Below are 15,691 nucleotides of genomic sequence, written 5' to 3'. Positions count from 1 at the left end.
AAATGTTAGATTAGCAGTGAGATGCTTCCTATCTGTTATATTCTTTTATCTCCAGGGTTGCTGTTCCAGCTCAAGGTCTCATAATTTTCCATCTGTAGGCAACAATCTCCTAATGGGTTTCTCTGTTTCTAGTCAGTCATTCCACCTCATCTGCCTTCTCCATATTATCCTGGAATGACTCTGACATACTTCTCCAGCTCCACTCTTTCCCACTAAGAATCATACATGGTAGTATGGTAGAGTGGCTTACAGTTGGTCTTGGTGTCAAGCAGACTTGGCTTAAATGCCTGCTTTATATGACAGCTGACAGTGGTTTTGCCTTTCCAAATCCCTATTTCTCTACCCTCATCTTCATTGGTAAAATAAGGATAATGTCTGCTTCACAGGGCTGTCATGAGAATTAAGTGCAATAATGTATGTATGGTGCCAAGCAGAGTTATCATTTGATAATATAAATGACAAATATAATCACTATCCATCACATGTGTTATACTCTTTTCTAGCTCAAGTCCTTTATGCCATCTGAAACAGGCTGCTTTCCCCTGAAGACTACTGTAACTGATAGGGACCTTAGAGTCCATATAGAGGAGGAGTTGAATCACCCTACTGAGGTCAGTAAGAGGAAATGATGTGTCTAAGATTACATAGAAAAGGAATTCCAGAGCAAAAAATAGAATACTTTACATATATTAACTCATCTCATCCTTACAACAACTCTTTATTTATTTTTAAAATTTGGAATAAGGCTTCTATTCAAAACCCAATCAGGGTCCTTTGAGGTATAAAAAGCACAGAATAACCACAGGACAACAGGAATAAAACTTGCTTAAATCACTGTGGCAACACCAACTTGTGTGTGTGTGTGTGTGTGTGTGTGTGTGTGTGTCTGTGTCTCTGTGTGTGTGTGTGTTGTCCTGGGGATTGAATCCAGGGCCTTCTCACTGAGCTACATTCCCAGCCCAATGTTATTTTTTATTATGAGACAGGTTCTCACTAGGTTGCTAAGTTACCCAGGCTGGGCTCAAACTTGTGATACTCCTGCCTCAGCTTCTCGAAGTACTAGAATTATAGGTGTATGCTATAATGCCTAACTACAACTCTTAAAGGTAGCTACTGTTATTGAATTCATTGAATAGATTAACGGAGAGGTTACGTAACTTTTTCAAGGTCATGCAGGTAGAAATGACAGATGTAAGCTATGAATCTAAGTAGCCTGACTCTAAGCTTGAAATGTGGTTAGTGCGACCAAGGAACTTACTCTTTTTTTTTCTTTTTTTGTACCGGGGATCGAACTCAGGTCTTTCTGCTTGTGAGGCAGGCGGTGGAACCACTGAGCTAAATCCCCTGCCCCAGGAACTTACTTTTTAATATGATACTATTTTAATGAATCTAAAGTTAAAGTTTAATAACCACTTGAAGCTAATGGCTACCATGTTGGACAGCAGATCTAGAATCTAGGCTATACTGCTCACTCTAGACTCCACGAGGACAGGAACCATATCTAATACACTTTTGTATTATGACAGTGTCCAGAGCTGTGCATGGCATATCTATTGTTATGTTACAATTCAGCTAAGTTAGGAGACTGTTGTGAGCAGACACAGATGACTTATGTGTTCCTTTGTCTAGGAAATCTGGATATATATTAGGACATGCATGCAAATAAGAAACACTGCAATAGAGTTCAGATATATAGGAAACAATATGAAAACTTTGGTTTGTTTCATGATAGGGTTTTGGTACATGTGGGATGTCCATGGGGAGATTTCCAGTAAATAGTTGGCCATGTGCATTTTGAGCTCATAGAAGTGTGTAGGACCAGAGGTAAAACATTGCCAGTCATCAACATGAAGATGGTAATTAAAGCCACAGGAGTAGAAGTATTTCTGCCAGAGGAAGTATGTAGTGTTAACAGAGATTAGGAAATATCATACATCAACATAAAGGATGGATTCTCTGATAGGGGAATTTAAGATCGAGCTGACTCCTTTTGAAGGTGGCTGCAAATTGTCAATAAGTAAAGAGAACAAGGAGGGAAGGGAAAGGAACTGAACTAAAACATCTTTTTCCCAAACCTGTTCTGCTTCAGTATTTTTTAGCTCAACAAATGGCTCTACTATCAATTCAACTGAGAAAACACAGAGCCAGAGGGTCATCTCTAATATTCTTATCTCCTTTGCCTCTTGTATCCAACTTATTATCAAGGTATGTTGTATGTTCTTTGAAAATTTATTCTGAAACTAACCTCTTGTCTCCAACTTCATCACCACTAGCCTGGTCCAAGCTTCCATTACACCTCGACTGTGTGACTGAAGTAGCCTCCTTCCTGGTCTCCCTGCTTCCATCCTTACCTCCCTATAATCAGTTCTCAACCTAGCATCCAGAGGGATAACGTTCAAACAAAAGGTAGTTCTTGTTGCTCCTCTGCTCACAACTAGCCTGAGGCAAACCCGGAACACTCAGGATATTATAATCTTATTTAGAGTTACCTTGGTCTCTCTCCTGGACTCCAGACTCATTTGTGATATCTCCATTTAGATGTTTCTCTGGTAAACCAGAGACAGCCAAGGCAGAATGTCTGTTTTCCCCACCCCAAATCCTATTCTTCCACAATCATCCATACCAAAAAGATGGTGCCATCACCTGTCCAAGTAGCAAACAAGAAATCTAAAAGTTATTTTTACCTTCTCTTTTTCTGTCACTCCTTCACCATTCAGTCTATCAGCAGGTCCTACTACATTCATAATATATTCCCCAATGCATCCTCCTTTCTCTACATTCACTTCTTGCCATTCGGGTCCAAGTCTCTTATCATCTCTCACCTGAATGACTACTCTATCCTAACAAGTCTCTCTTTGTCCTCTACAAGCTCTTCATTGCAAGGAAACTACAAGTATCTTTGTAAAATATAGATCATGAAATTCGTCTTCTTGAAACCTGCCAGTGTCTTCCTATCACATTAAGACCACAAGCCAAATTATTTTTTAAAAACATTTGTATTAGTACATGTTTGTAGTATATAGTGATTACATTCATTGTGGGGAGTTGGTACATGTACATAAAATATCTTAATTCTTTTCACTTCCCTTCTCCCCCTCCTTCCAGCTTCCTCCATCTCTAGATCCCCTCCCCATTTGCAAGAGATCTAGCTTCATGATTCCTATTATACATCCTTTATTTTGCTTGTTAAATTATTTATACTTTGGATTTCTCATGTGTGAGAAACCATGTAATATTTATGATTGTGTATCTGATTTGTTTTACTTAGCATTATACTTTCAAAGTGCATCCATTTTTGTACACATGACTCGAATTTATCCTTTATATCTGAGTAGTACACCATTATGTAAATATACTACATTTTCTGTATCCATTTATCTGTTGATAAACATATAGGCCACTTCCAAGATTTAGCCATTGTGAGTTGTGCTGCTATAAACATGAGTATGCATGTATCACTGTAATAAGATGTCTAACTCCTTTGAGAAGATATGTAGAAGGGGAGTAATTGGGGCAATTGAAATTTCTATTTTAGGTGTTTTTATTTTCTTTTTAGGAATTTCCATACTGATTTCTGTAGTAGTTATATTAATTTACATTCCCACCAACAATGTAGAAGGGTTATTTTTTCCCTACAGTCTTGCCAGCATCTGTTATTATTTGATTTCTTGATGATAGCCATTTTTTCTGGAGTAAAATAGGATCTCAGTGTTGTTTTAATTTGCATTTCTCTAATGGCCAAAGATGTTGAACATTTTTTTCATGTATTTATTGGCCATTTGTACTTCTTCTTCTGAGAAGTGTCTATTTCCACTGCCAATTTTTTGATTGAATGTTTTATTTAGGGGGTCTGATTTTTTAAGTTTTAAAAATATATTTGAGATATGTTTATAATGCTCTGCGTGAGGATTAGCTGGCAAATTTTTTCCGATTCTACAGTTTGTCACTTCACTCTATTATCTCCTTTGCTGTGCAGAAGCTTTTTAAAAATTTAATACAGTCATGTTTGTTTATTGCTTGTACAACTTGGGTTCTGTTCAGAAAGTCTCTACTAATGCATATGTCTTCAAGAATTTTATCTATTTTCCAGCAGGCTCTTTCTCTTCTAATATCCAGATCTTTGACTATTTTGATTTTATTTTAATACATGGTGAGAAATATTGATCTAGATTCAATCTTCTGCTTGTATGTAACCATTTTTACTGGCACCATTTGTTAAAGAGAACAAGCCAAATTCTTTACAAGGGCCCATGTGATCTGGCCTTTTCCAGCCTCTCTAACTCCATCTTCTATTACTCATTTCTTTTCTCATCACAATCTAGGCACAGTAACTGGTTTTTGATTTTTAAACAGTGCAAATTTATCCTTTTACCTTCTCTCCTTATCACTTAAATCATTCCTTCTTTAGCCTTAGAGAGTCAGTAGCTTTAGAGGCACTCTCTCCCACATCCCAGAATAGGACATTTCTTCTGTGTGTCACTCTCACAGCAGCACCCTGTCCTTCTCTTACAGCATTCACCCCAGGTTCAATTATTAGTGTGACTTTCAATTTAATGACTAGACTATAAGCTCCAAGAATATAGAAACTCTACATCTCAGAACTCTATCTTACATGCCTAACACAGTGCCTGAAATATGGTATTAATTTATCTTCATTCATTCATTTATTCATTCATTCAATAAAAGCACTTACTATCTTACAGGAGCTGTACTAGGAGTTAAGGTTATAAAGTAGGTATAAAAAGCCTTGCCTTTATGAAGTTTACATCCTAGTAAGACACATACTTAGTGGCAAGTATTATATTTGATATTTATTGAATCTGTCATCCTAAGCCTGAGTAGAATTGTGTTAGTTTATTCATTTATTGAAAAAACTTCTTTTGAGTATTTTCCATGTACCAGGTACTTTACATCCTCTCATTTATTCTAAGAAAACAATGCTGTGAAATGGATATCATTTCTAAGACAGAGTTTCTGGGGTCAAAGAGATCTTAGCAACTTCTCTTAGATCAAACAACTACCAAGGAGTTGAGTGCAGGTAGTTGGACCACAAAACCTGCCAGTTTACTCATGACACTATTACTCACTGTTTTTAACACATCAGTTCTGGGCCTTAAATGACACATAGAAACCCACGTAGGTCCTCTAACCTACAGACAGACCTTTAGAAAATGTTGCTACATAGAAAACCTCCAGCCTGATACAACCTCCTTGTATTCTCCATTTCTTATAGTCATAGAATAGACCTCATAACTAGTTTCTCTTTAACAAATAGTGAAAATGGAGACACAGGGTTATGGAGGGAGTCAGCTAAAGTCATGTTGGCAATGATGAAAGGCCACGGCACCCTTATAGTCAAGGCACCATTGCATACAGGATTAAAGACTAAATCCAGGGAGAACATGGTAACAGCTATAGAACAAGGTAATCAAGTGTCAATCTTAAGCCTGGATTCCTAGGGAAGACCCCCATCTCCATCCCTTTATCTGAATTAAGGGGGTCCTTGCTATACCAAACTATTTCTGCCCCTCATCTCCAATTCCTCCTTATGCTGGGTCAAATGTCTAGAAGATAGGAGGCAGGGGAGTGGTTCCGTGGTTCAACTTCCACCACCATAAAGGCAGATAGAAGAAAAAGACTCCAACATTGAAATGGAGAATATTGGATTTTTTGAGGTGCAGGGAAGAGCTCTGCCTACAATGCTACCTCCACTAAGTGATACCAGTGTGGGGGAGATAGACAAGGGAAAGGGAAAATTAGCAATCTCTGGGTGCAACCTAGGTGGGGCTTATCAGTGGGTGAGACTGAGTATACGCATCTGTAGGTGAGTGAAATGAAAACAGCTTGATATAGACACAGGACAGGCCTGGGAAAGGAAAACATAAGGAAGAATCTCTGCACCCAGTTTTGTTGCTAGAACAGTTATGAATGCGTATTCCTGAGAGGTATGTTCATGCTTGAGATCTTGTTTGGAGGTTCTAGCAGGTGAGTGCAGCTACTCATATACCCTTGACTGAGAAAATGGTCCTCCTCTATTGGGGGTGGTCGTCCTCTTCGACCAAGCGTGCAGCTTCAGGAGGGACACACATGGAACAGTGAGGGAGGAAGGGGACACCTGCCTAGCCAGCCAGATCAGCCAAATCAATCCTGGTGATCCAGATCAATGGGGTGACAGATGTTGCAGCCAGATCACCCTAATCCATTGAAAGGGTGGGCCTTATCGTACACGTGTCTCAGGAAGAAGGTGTGTGTGTGTGTGTGTGTGTGTGTGTGTGTGTGTATGTGTGTAGTGTTGGGGATGCAAAAGCTGTATCAATGTCCTTTTTAATGTCTATCTGGATGTGCAGACCAATTTCTGTGTGGTGTGTGAGGAACATAAAATACAGTATAATGGGTTATAATGAAGGATGAGAAACATCTAGGTTGTCCGTAGTTTGAAGCTCAAACCTGTCTAGAGAGCAAAGGGAAAGGAGAGGCATGGACAGCTTGCAAAGATGTTCATTGCCATGGACTAATCATATATAAAGTATCTAGTTCTACAATCTAGGTCTCTGGGGCTTGACCCAGGGCCTGCTCCAAGCCAGGGATTCAGTAAGTGGTCATAGAGAGCAGAAGCCACCTAGTGCTAGGACTGTAGCAGTGCTGACATTAGAAAAGTAGGTTTCCAGACTCACTTGTTTATATATTATCTGTCCATCTCACTAGAATGTTCTCCACTACTGATTCCTCGGTATCTAGAATAATACCTAGCACAGAGTAGGTACTTCATACATGGTTATAGTAGATCACAGCAATAAAAGCAGTCTTGTAACTGTAATATAAAATTTGCCAATTTAACCCTTTCTTGTGCAACCATCACCACTTATTTCTTTCTAAAACTTTTCATTATCCCAAAAGGAAGGGCACTCCTTGCCCTCCCCCAACTCCTGGTAACCCCTAATCAACTTTGTCTATATGAATTTGCCTATTTTGGATATTTCACATGAGGAGAACCACACAATATTTGTCCTTTTGTTTCTGGTTTATTTTATTAGCATAATGTTTTCAAGGCTTAATCACATTGTACTATGTATCAGAACTTCATTCCTGTTAATGGCTAAGTAATATCCCACTATATGTATGATGTATACCATATTTTATCTATCCATTCATCTGTTGATGAACAGTTTTCACATTTTGGATACTGTGAACAACTCTGCACTCAACACTGCATTGCCATACAATACCTGTTTGAGTCACTGTTTTCAATTTTTTGAGTACATACTAGGAGTAAAATTGTTGAGTAACATGACAAGATTTGTCATTAATTTTTCTTTTTATTACAGTACTGGGGATTGAATCCAGAGCCTTCACACTGAGATACATCCCCAGCCCTTTATTTGTTTTTTTATTTCGAGGCAGGGTCTTACTAAATTCCCAAGGCTGGGCTTGAATTTATAATCCTTCTGCCTCAGCCTACCAGAGTGCTGGGATTACAGGTGTGCACCACTACATCTGGCTTATATTAAACTTTTTGAGGAACTGTCAGACTGTCTTGTAAAGCAGCTACACCTTTTTGCCTTTTCACCAACAATGTACATATGTGATAAAAAGGTCATATGGCTCTTAATCTTGGATTTCCTAGCCTTCACAACTCTTAAGTCAAAAAATTTCTGTTTTTAATAAATTACCCTGTCTCAAGTATTTTTGTTGTTGTTGTTGTTTGTTTGTGGTACCGAGGTGGAACCTGGGGGTACTCTACCACTGGGCTGCATCCCTAACCCTTTTAAATTTATTTTTTATTTGGAGATAGGTAATGGCACACACCTGTAATCCCAGCACTCTGGGAGGCTGAGGAAGGAGGATCATAAATTCTAGCCCAGCCTAGGTGACTTATCAAGACCTTGTTTTAAAATAAAAATGTTCTGGGGATGTAGCTTAGTGTGAAGGCCCTGTGTTCAATCTTCAGTCCTGCTAAAAAAAAAAAAAAAGTGGCTTTGGAACTAGATAATTGATGGAGGCTAGAGCAGATTAGAAGTGAATGCTGGTAAAAGCTTATATTTTTAAAAACCCACTATTTTTATTCTGATGAGACCTCAGATTGAAACAAGTAATATTTTAATGAAAATTGTAGTAAAAGCCATTGTGATGGTTAATCTTTTTTTGTTTGTTTTGGTTTTGTGAGACAAGGTCTCACTATGTAGTTCAGGCTGGCCTCTAACTCCCTATGTAGCCTATGTTGACCTCAAACTTGAGGCAATCCTCCTGCCTCAGCCTCCCAAGTGCTGGGATTACAAGCATGTGCCACCATGCCCAGCAGTGATGGTGAATCTTGATTGCTAACTTGATTGACTTGAGAGCTGTCTACTGTATTTCCCCCCAAATAAGACCAGGTCTCATATTAATTTTCGCTTCAAAAGATGCAACAGCGTTTATTTTCAAGGGATATCTTATTTTTTCACATAAAACAATCTATATTTATCCATGTCCAACAATCTACATTTATTCATGCACAAATACCTACATTTATTCATGTACAAAAATCTACATTTATTCAAATATAGTCATGTTATCTTCTAGAAAATCATCATAACTCTCCAAGCCCTGAATTTGGCCTGAATTTCTTGCAATTCTATTTCCCGTGGAACCATTGGCCCCAATCTTATATGTCCAGCGATAGAAATCTCCTTAAATGGGCATTTCTTGTTCTTGTAGCCTGCTCATAGTGCATTGGCAACACAGCAGTCAGTGATTTTATTCCATGAATTCTTCACCCAAGTCATGACCTCTTGCAGGCTAGGGTTCATAAAGTTTCCATTAAATCAAATGTTAATTGAAGACTCATGAGACAGGAGTGGCAACAAAAATGATGACAGTTGAGAATGATGTTCTACACAAAAGTGATGAAAGATTGCAAGGGCTAAAATTCAGAAAACGTTTCTCTATTTCACATTGTGCGTTAAGTACATCCATTACAGTACACAAAGAATACGAACTATGAATATTCATCTTAGACACAACCACATCCATTTGTTATCAAGTAGGCACATTATTTGTGTGTTGTGTCTGTACTATGATTGGTCATTCAGCGATAAGTCTCGAGTTCATCTGTTTACATAGGTGTTTACCTCTTGTCCAAAGGTGCCTGCTTAGGTTTTGGAAATACTTAATTATTATTTATATTATAATTTAAGTATTAATGTCAATAATATTATTTATATTTAGTTATATGTGATTGTTTTATAATTCAATGATTCCATTTTGTGTTGCAACAGATATACTAAATGTATCCATCTAGCTGATGATCTTAACTGGGGCTTATTTGGGCGGTTGAGCTTATATTATGAGCATTCTGAAAAATCTTGTTAGGGCTTATTTTCCAGTTAGGTCTTATTTTCTAGTTAGGTCTTATTTGGGGGGGAAATATGGTAGGAGCTTAGTAAAGCACACTTCTTTGTGTATCTGGGTGGGTCATGGAAAGTATGAGGAATATATTTGGTCCCTGACCCCTTCCTCTTGGGCTCTTGCCCTGGTCTCTGCTTTCTGGATGCCATGAATTGAGCAGTTTTCTTCAGCCATGCCCTTCTGCCATAATATTTCTGCCTTAGAGCCAGCCAACCATAGATTAAAATCTCTAAAACCATGAGCCAAAAATAAACCATTTCCTCCTTTAAGTTGTGTATACCTGACATTTTGCCGCAGCAGTGAAAAGTTGACCAATACATCCATCCTTATTATGTAATGACAAAGAATTTAACTGAACTGTGTCCATTCTCAAGGGCTTTTGAAAGGCAGAATTGAAGAATGATGAACTAGGATATCTGGCGGAAGAAATTTCTAAGGAAATTCTGAAAAGGCTGCTGGAATCTTTTAGTTGTATATAAAAATTAGAGAAGAGAGAAATAATTTAAAGATAAAATTTACAAGTAAAAGGGAAACAAAATGGTAAAGTTTTGGAAAACTTTCAGCCTGGCTATGTAAAGAATAAACATATGAATTCAAGAGGGAAAAATAAGTGTGTGGCCAAGCTACTTTGCTAAGGAAATCAGTTTACGTAAGGAAATTAACTTGAGTAGAATGATGGTAGGCTCTATTCATTAAGACACTAGGAGAATGATCCCAGAGGCATTTCAGAGATATTGAAGGCAAGCTAGGACCTTGAGGACAAGGTTTTCAGAGAGATGCCCATGTGATCGCATCATTTGCTGACCTGCCCTTCCTCACATATCTGTTCCTTGCATTACAGTGCAGTACTCTTCAATACCCAAGTGTGGCTCAAGGAGGCTCAGGTGCAACTCAAACTGCAGCTTTGGAAGATGCAAAGGCAAATCTTGGCAACATCCATATGGCATTATTTCTACAGGTACACAAAGTGTTTGGACTGTGCGGTAATGGCAGCCTCTACCCATATTTCAAAGGATTTTGCATATAGTCTGGGATCCCAAGTAGAGACTTGTTGCAAGGACAGAACCATTGAAAACAATCCCAAATAGGATGATGCCAAGCAGAACTGGGGGGTCATGGCCACCACAGAAACTTCAGAACTGTACCACTACCCGTATGCAACATCAATGTGGGAGAGCTGCAGGCATAGGACTCCAACATGTGAGAGCTGTTGCATGGCCTGAATCCAGCAAAGCCTTGGAGGCAGGGCTGCCTGAGACCTGGAGAACCCACAAGGGGTACCCTCCTTGTATCCAGAAGGCAGCACATGGAGTCAAAGATTATTCTGGAGTCTTAAGATTTAATGTTGTTTGACCTTTTGCTTGTTTTCAGTGAGGTGCTATTTAGAGGTCGTGGAAACTTTAAGAGGTAGGGCCTAGTAGAAGATCTTTAGGTCATGGCAGGTGTGCCCTTGAAGGATATAGGGGACCCCAGCCCCTTGCCCTTTCTCTTCCTCTGTTTTCTTTGCTTGCTTATTTGTTTTCTTACAGTCATGGGGATTGAACCAGGGCCTTCACCCTGAGGCCTTGCACATCCCTAGAATGCTTTTATTTTTTAATTTTGAGACAAGGTCTCATTAAGTCACTAAGTTGCCCAAGGAGGACTCAAACTTGTGATTCTCCTGCCTCAGCCTCTCAGACAGCCGAGATTACAGGGATGTGCCACCCAGCTTTCTCTGTTTTTCACATCTTTATTGTAGGGTGAGCTGTTTTTGCTCTGCCATACACTCCCTCTAATGATGTGCCACCACTGGCCCAAAGCCATGGTGGTAATTGATCATGAACTAAAACCTCTAAAAATGTAAGCCAAAAAAACTAAAATATAAAAATAAAAATGTAACTCAAAACAAACCTTAACTCTTTATATACTTATTATCGTATTTGTTACAGTAATGGAAATTTAACACAATATTAAACCTGCACTGCATGTGATTTCCAAATATTTCCTCTTATTTTGAATGTTGTCTTTTTAGTTTCTTGATAATGTACTTTGATGTATAAAATTTTAAATTTTCAGAAAGTTCAATTTATCTGTTTTTTCTTTTCTTGTGTTTGTTGCCATATCTAACAAACCACTGTCAAATCCAAGATCATGAAGATTTACACTAATGTTATTTCTAAAACTTTTATAATTTCAACTCTTATCTTTAGGTTGTTGATTAGGTTGTTGATCCATTTTGACTTGGCTAACTAATTTTTGACAAGGGCACTAAGACCATTCTATGCAGAAAGAACAGGCTTTTCAACAGACAATACTAGGATAATTAGATTTCTACATGCAAAAGAATGAAATTAGACCTCTATCTGACACCACTGAGGTCCATCTCCAGTGCACACCCTTTTAAAGTGTATAATTCAGTGGTTTTTAGTATATTTATAGCTGTGCAACCATTTTTACTTACTAAGTTTAGATCGTTTATTTACCATTCTAAAATGAAAGCTTGTTCCCCTTACCAGTGACTCCTGTTCCCATCACTCCCCCTCCCCCAGCCATAGGCAACCATTAGTGTAATTTCTACCTCTATAGATTTGTCTTTCTCAGTATGTCATATAAATGGAATTATGTGGTCTTTTTTCACTAACTTCTTTCACCTAGTGTAATTTGTGGATGATACATCCATGTCATTGGGTATACCAGTAGTTCATTCCTTTAAAAATAACTGTCTTAATTTTGAGAGAATAGTTGGTTTACATACAATTGTGAGAAATAATAGAGTTCTCCTGTAATTTTCCCCAGTATTGACACTAATACCATCTTTTTTAAAAAAACAAGAAGTTTCTTTAAATAAGACACCTGACTTAAAGGGAAAACTCGGATTCTTTTTCTTTTAAAGAGTAATTTACTTCTACTTGAAGACAGATTGCCTTACATGTAACAGCTACATACAAAATAGTTATAAAATTGTCCTTGATTTTACAATGATAAATGAAAAACATTAAAAATCTCCAATTGAACAAGGTATGCAAGGATTTTTATGTTGTTGTCTTTTCTGTTAAAACAGTGAGAGCAAGATAACTTACTGGAATATAAAGGTAAGAGCTGATGAGCATGCCACTAATGGAGAGAGGGGATTATTTTCACAGAACCAGTATCTCCCCACCCCATCTCCATTTGATGTGAATCAAAACAAATTATTAGCTATTTAGTTAAAAATGCAATATGCTTGTGCACATACACCAGTTATTTTATGTACAATAAAGGAATGGAGAAGAGGTAAATGAAAGTATAGAGAAAACTATACTGTAGTAGTCAGGATGTGGTAGAACCAAATTGCAGTTTTCTAATTGAGAATGTTTTTTTTTTTTTTTTTTTTTTTTTTGTACCGGGGATTGAACTCCGGTCCTTACACTTGCAAGGCAGGTGGCGCAACCACTGAGCTAAAAATCACCAGCCCTTGAGAATGTATTCTTGATCTGTAAGAACAGAGTTCTGGAGTAGAGCTGTTGCAGTTTCCTTTTTCGTAGACACCTCCTGCCTGTTGCTGGAACACATCAATTGTATCTTCCTCCTCCATTTCTAACTATGCAGGTGTGTCTGTTTCATTGATTGGCTGTCCATCAAATCAGAATCCGATCTGCCCCATTGACAAACCTTGTCAATCACAATAGACTTTCATTAGTTTACTAAGTAGTGTATGCCTCTTAATCTTAAACTGCACCACAGAACCATCCTGCCCCGCCACCTTCAAATTAATATGATCGTTGTTCTGAGTCTTGACTCCTACCTTGGGCTTTTTGTCAGCCATTGTGAGTACCCGAGTCTTCTCAGCTGCTGCTTCACAAAAGTGGTACCAGGTTTGCACCAAAGCCACAAGCAGCACAAGGAGTGGCAGAAGAAGGCAGCCAAGGTGGCCAAGGGAGAGGGCATGAGCACATTGTGCCTAATAACATCTTGAATAGCTGTAGTACAATGTCACAATAAGGATATTGACACTGACACATTCTAGAAATAGAACATTTCTATTACAACAAGGATCTCTTATGTTATCCTACTATAGCTACCCACCTCTCTCCTGCCTCACCCCATTCTTAACCCCTGACAGCCCGGAGTCTGTTTTCCATACACAAATGGTTCCCAACTTATGATGGCTTGATTTAAATCTTTTGAAGTTATAGTGGTGTAAAAGTGATATGTATTTAGTAGAAACCATACTTTGATTTTTGAATTTTCATCTTTTCTGGGTGAGCAGTATGTAATATGATATTTCTGATGATGCTAGGGAGTGGCAGCAAAAGGTAGCTCCCAGATAGCTATGTGATCACCAGGGAAAACAACCTCACAGTGCATTGTGTTCCTAAGCTATGATATTCAGTTGGTTAGATATATTAAATGCATTTTCAACTTAGGACACTTTCAACTGACAATGAGTTTATTGGGACATAGCCCCCTTCTAAATTGAAGAGCATGTGTATATAATTTTTTCATTTCAAGAATGTTAAATCGATGGAGTCTTACAATGTGTAAATTTGGGGATTGACTTTTTTTGGAGTTTTATGTAAATTGTGTGCATCAATAGTACATTGATTTTTATTGCCGAGTAGTATTCTATGCACTATAGTTTGTGTAACCATTCATCCACTGAAGGACATTTGGGTAGTTTCCAAGTTGGAGAAATTATGAATAAAGCTGTTATGAACATTTATGTATAGGTTTTTATGTGAAAATGAATTTTTATTTCACTGGAATAAATGCCAAAGACTGCAGTTGTTGTTCTGTGATTTCAATGTATCCCTCAAAAACATGTGTTAGAAACTTAATCCTCATGCAGCAGTTCTGGCAAATGGATCCTAATGAGAAGTGATTAGGTCATGTGGGCTCCACTATCATGAATGGTTTAATGCCATAATTGTGAGAATGGGTTTATTATAAAAGGAATTTGGCCTTAATTTAATGTCTCTCTTACCATTTCTTTGGCCTTCCATCATGGAATGTCGTGGCAAAAGTTTCCTCTCCAGATGCTGGCTCAGTCTTGGAGTTTACAACCTCCTGACCTAGGAACCAATAAATTTTTGTTCATTATAAATTACCCAGTCTGTGATATCCTTTTATAACAGCATAAAATAGGCTAAGACATGTTGGACCATCCTGTACCTCCATTATTAGTTTTGAAGGAACCTAGTTAGCAAAACAGACTCCATATTGCTGCTTGACCCACCTGCCTGCCCTTTAGATGAACTCAGAAGGAGGAAGCTTAGAAACCTCCTCCCCTTAGAAAGTCTCTTTAGAAACAACAATCAACTATTGTTTTACAAATGTTCTAACAGCAGGACGTTCCGCTTCTGTACCTTTCACTTGCTTTGCTAGTTCTATCCCATAGGGGGCGCCTAGAAACTGTTGGCCTCAAAGGTGTAAAAACATGTTTGTCTCCCCCCAGTCAGGGCTCGAGTCTGATGCTCAGCTCAGGTCCCGGCTGGCAATAAACTCCTGTGTGGATTTAATATCGGTCTCTGGTTGGGTTATTCTCGCTGGGTGTAACATTCTTGGAGGCCCCAGCGAGATAGCCAGCTGTTCTGGAGCTTATTGTCTTGGAGCCATTGTCTCTTTTTAGGAGAGACCAGGATCAGACATCGGTGGTGTTTGGCCCCTCTGGGCACTGGTCTGCAGAAGGAGAGGCCACCCTGACGGTATTCCAGGGCTCCGGGTAGGCCAGTCCCAGTCGGGCCCTATCGCTGATCAACCGACCCACAGGAGTTTATCAGGAAAGCCTCTAGAGGTAAGAATTGAATGATTCTTAGTGCACTGTGGGTAGGTAGGAGGAAGCCGGATGCAGCACAGGTTCCCCTACCTAGAGACTCTTCGCGATGGCAAGCAGACTCACTGGGTCGGAGTCCTCAGAAGAGTGACTCCCTGGGTGGGGTCCGAATCAGGCCCCAGAGGTTTTACTTGGCCAAAGTTTGTCTCTGTCTGTTTATTGTTGTCTGTCTGCTTGCTCTGTGTGCCTTTTGCATTTTTTTTTTTTTTGCCCTTCTGCTTTGATTTTTTTTTTTTGTATTAAATTCTTTTATTGTAGGTATACAACACAATTACATTTCTCCTTGGGAATTGTACCTTTATATAATGCATCTTGGTTCTTATTTTTTCCCCATTCCTAGCCCTCCCTTCACACCCTCCACCCTTCCCTATTTACAAAGATTTATTTCCATTTTTTCCATTTCTCATCATTTTTTCCTTTCCCTTCTTTCCTTTCCCCTGTGCCTCCCACTACCGCTACCCCTTTGGACCTTTTCTTCCTATTTTACATTATCGATTATTCATTCTAATAATTGGT

General features: G+C 38.7%; 1 long non-coding RNA gene across 1 annotated transcript in view; it reads left to right on the top strand.

Annotated features, from left to right (window-relative positions):
- The window catches only part of LOC147820872 (uncharacterized), a 74,142-nt gene extending 59,392 nt beyond the window's left edge, over window positions 1-14,750 (top strand). The window contains exon 4 of the long non-coding RNA XR_015448093.1: window positions 10,226-14,750. This is a non-coding gene — a long non-coding RNA (uncharacterized LOC147820872). The remainder of the gene's footprint in view (window positions 1-10,225) is intronic.
- Window positions 14,751-15,691: the final 941 nt, after the last annotated feature.

The sequence above is a fragment of the Heterocephalus glaber genome, unplaced genomic scaffold, assembly GCF_053883595.1.
Source record: "Heterocephalus glaber isolate CG9 unplaced genomic scaffold, H.glaber_assembly_v1.0 deba00001790, whole genome shotgun sequence".
In the NCBI taxonomy this organism is placed as follows: domain Eukaryota; kingdom Metazoa; phylum Chordata; class Mammalia; order Rodentia; family Bathyergidae; genus Heterocephalus; species Heterocephalus glaber.
The sequence above is the reverse complement of the archived record's forward strand: the minus strand, read 5'-3'. Positions and strand labels throughout refer to the sequence as shown.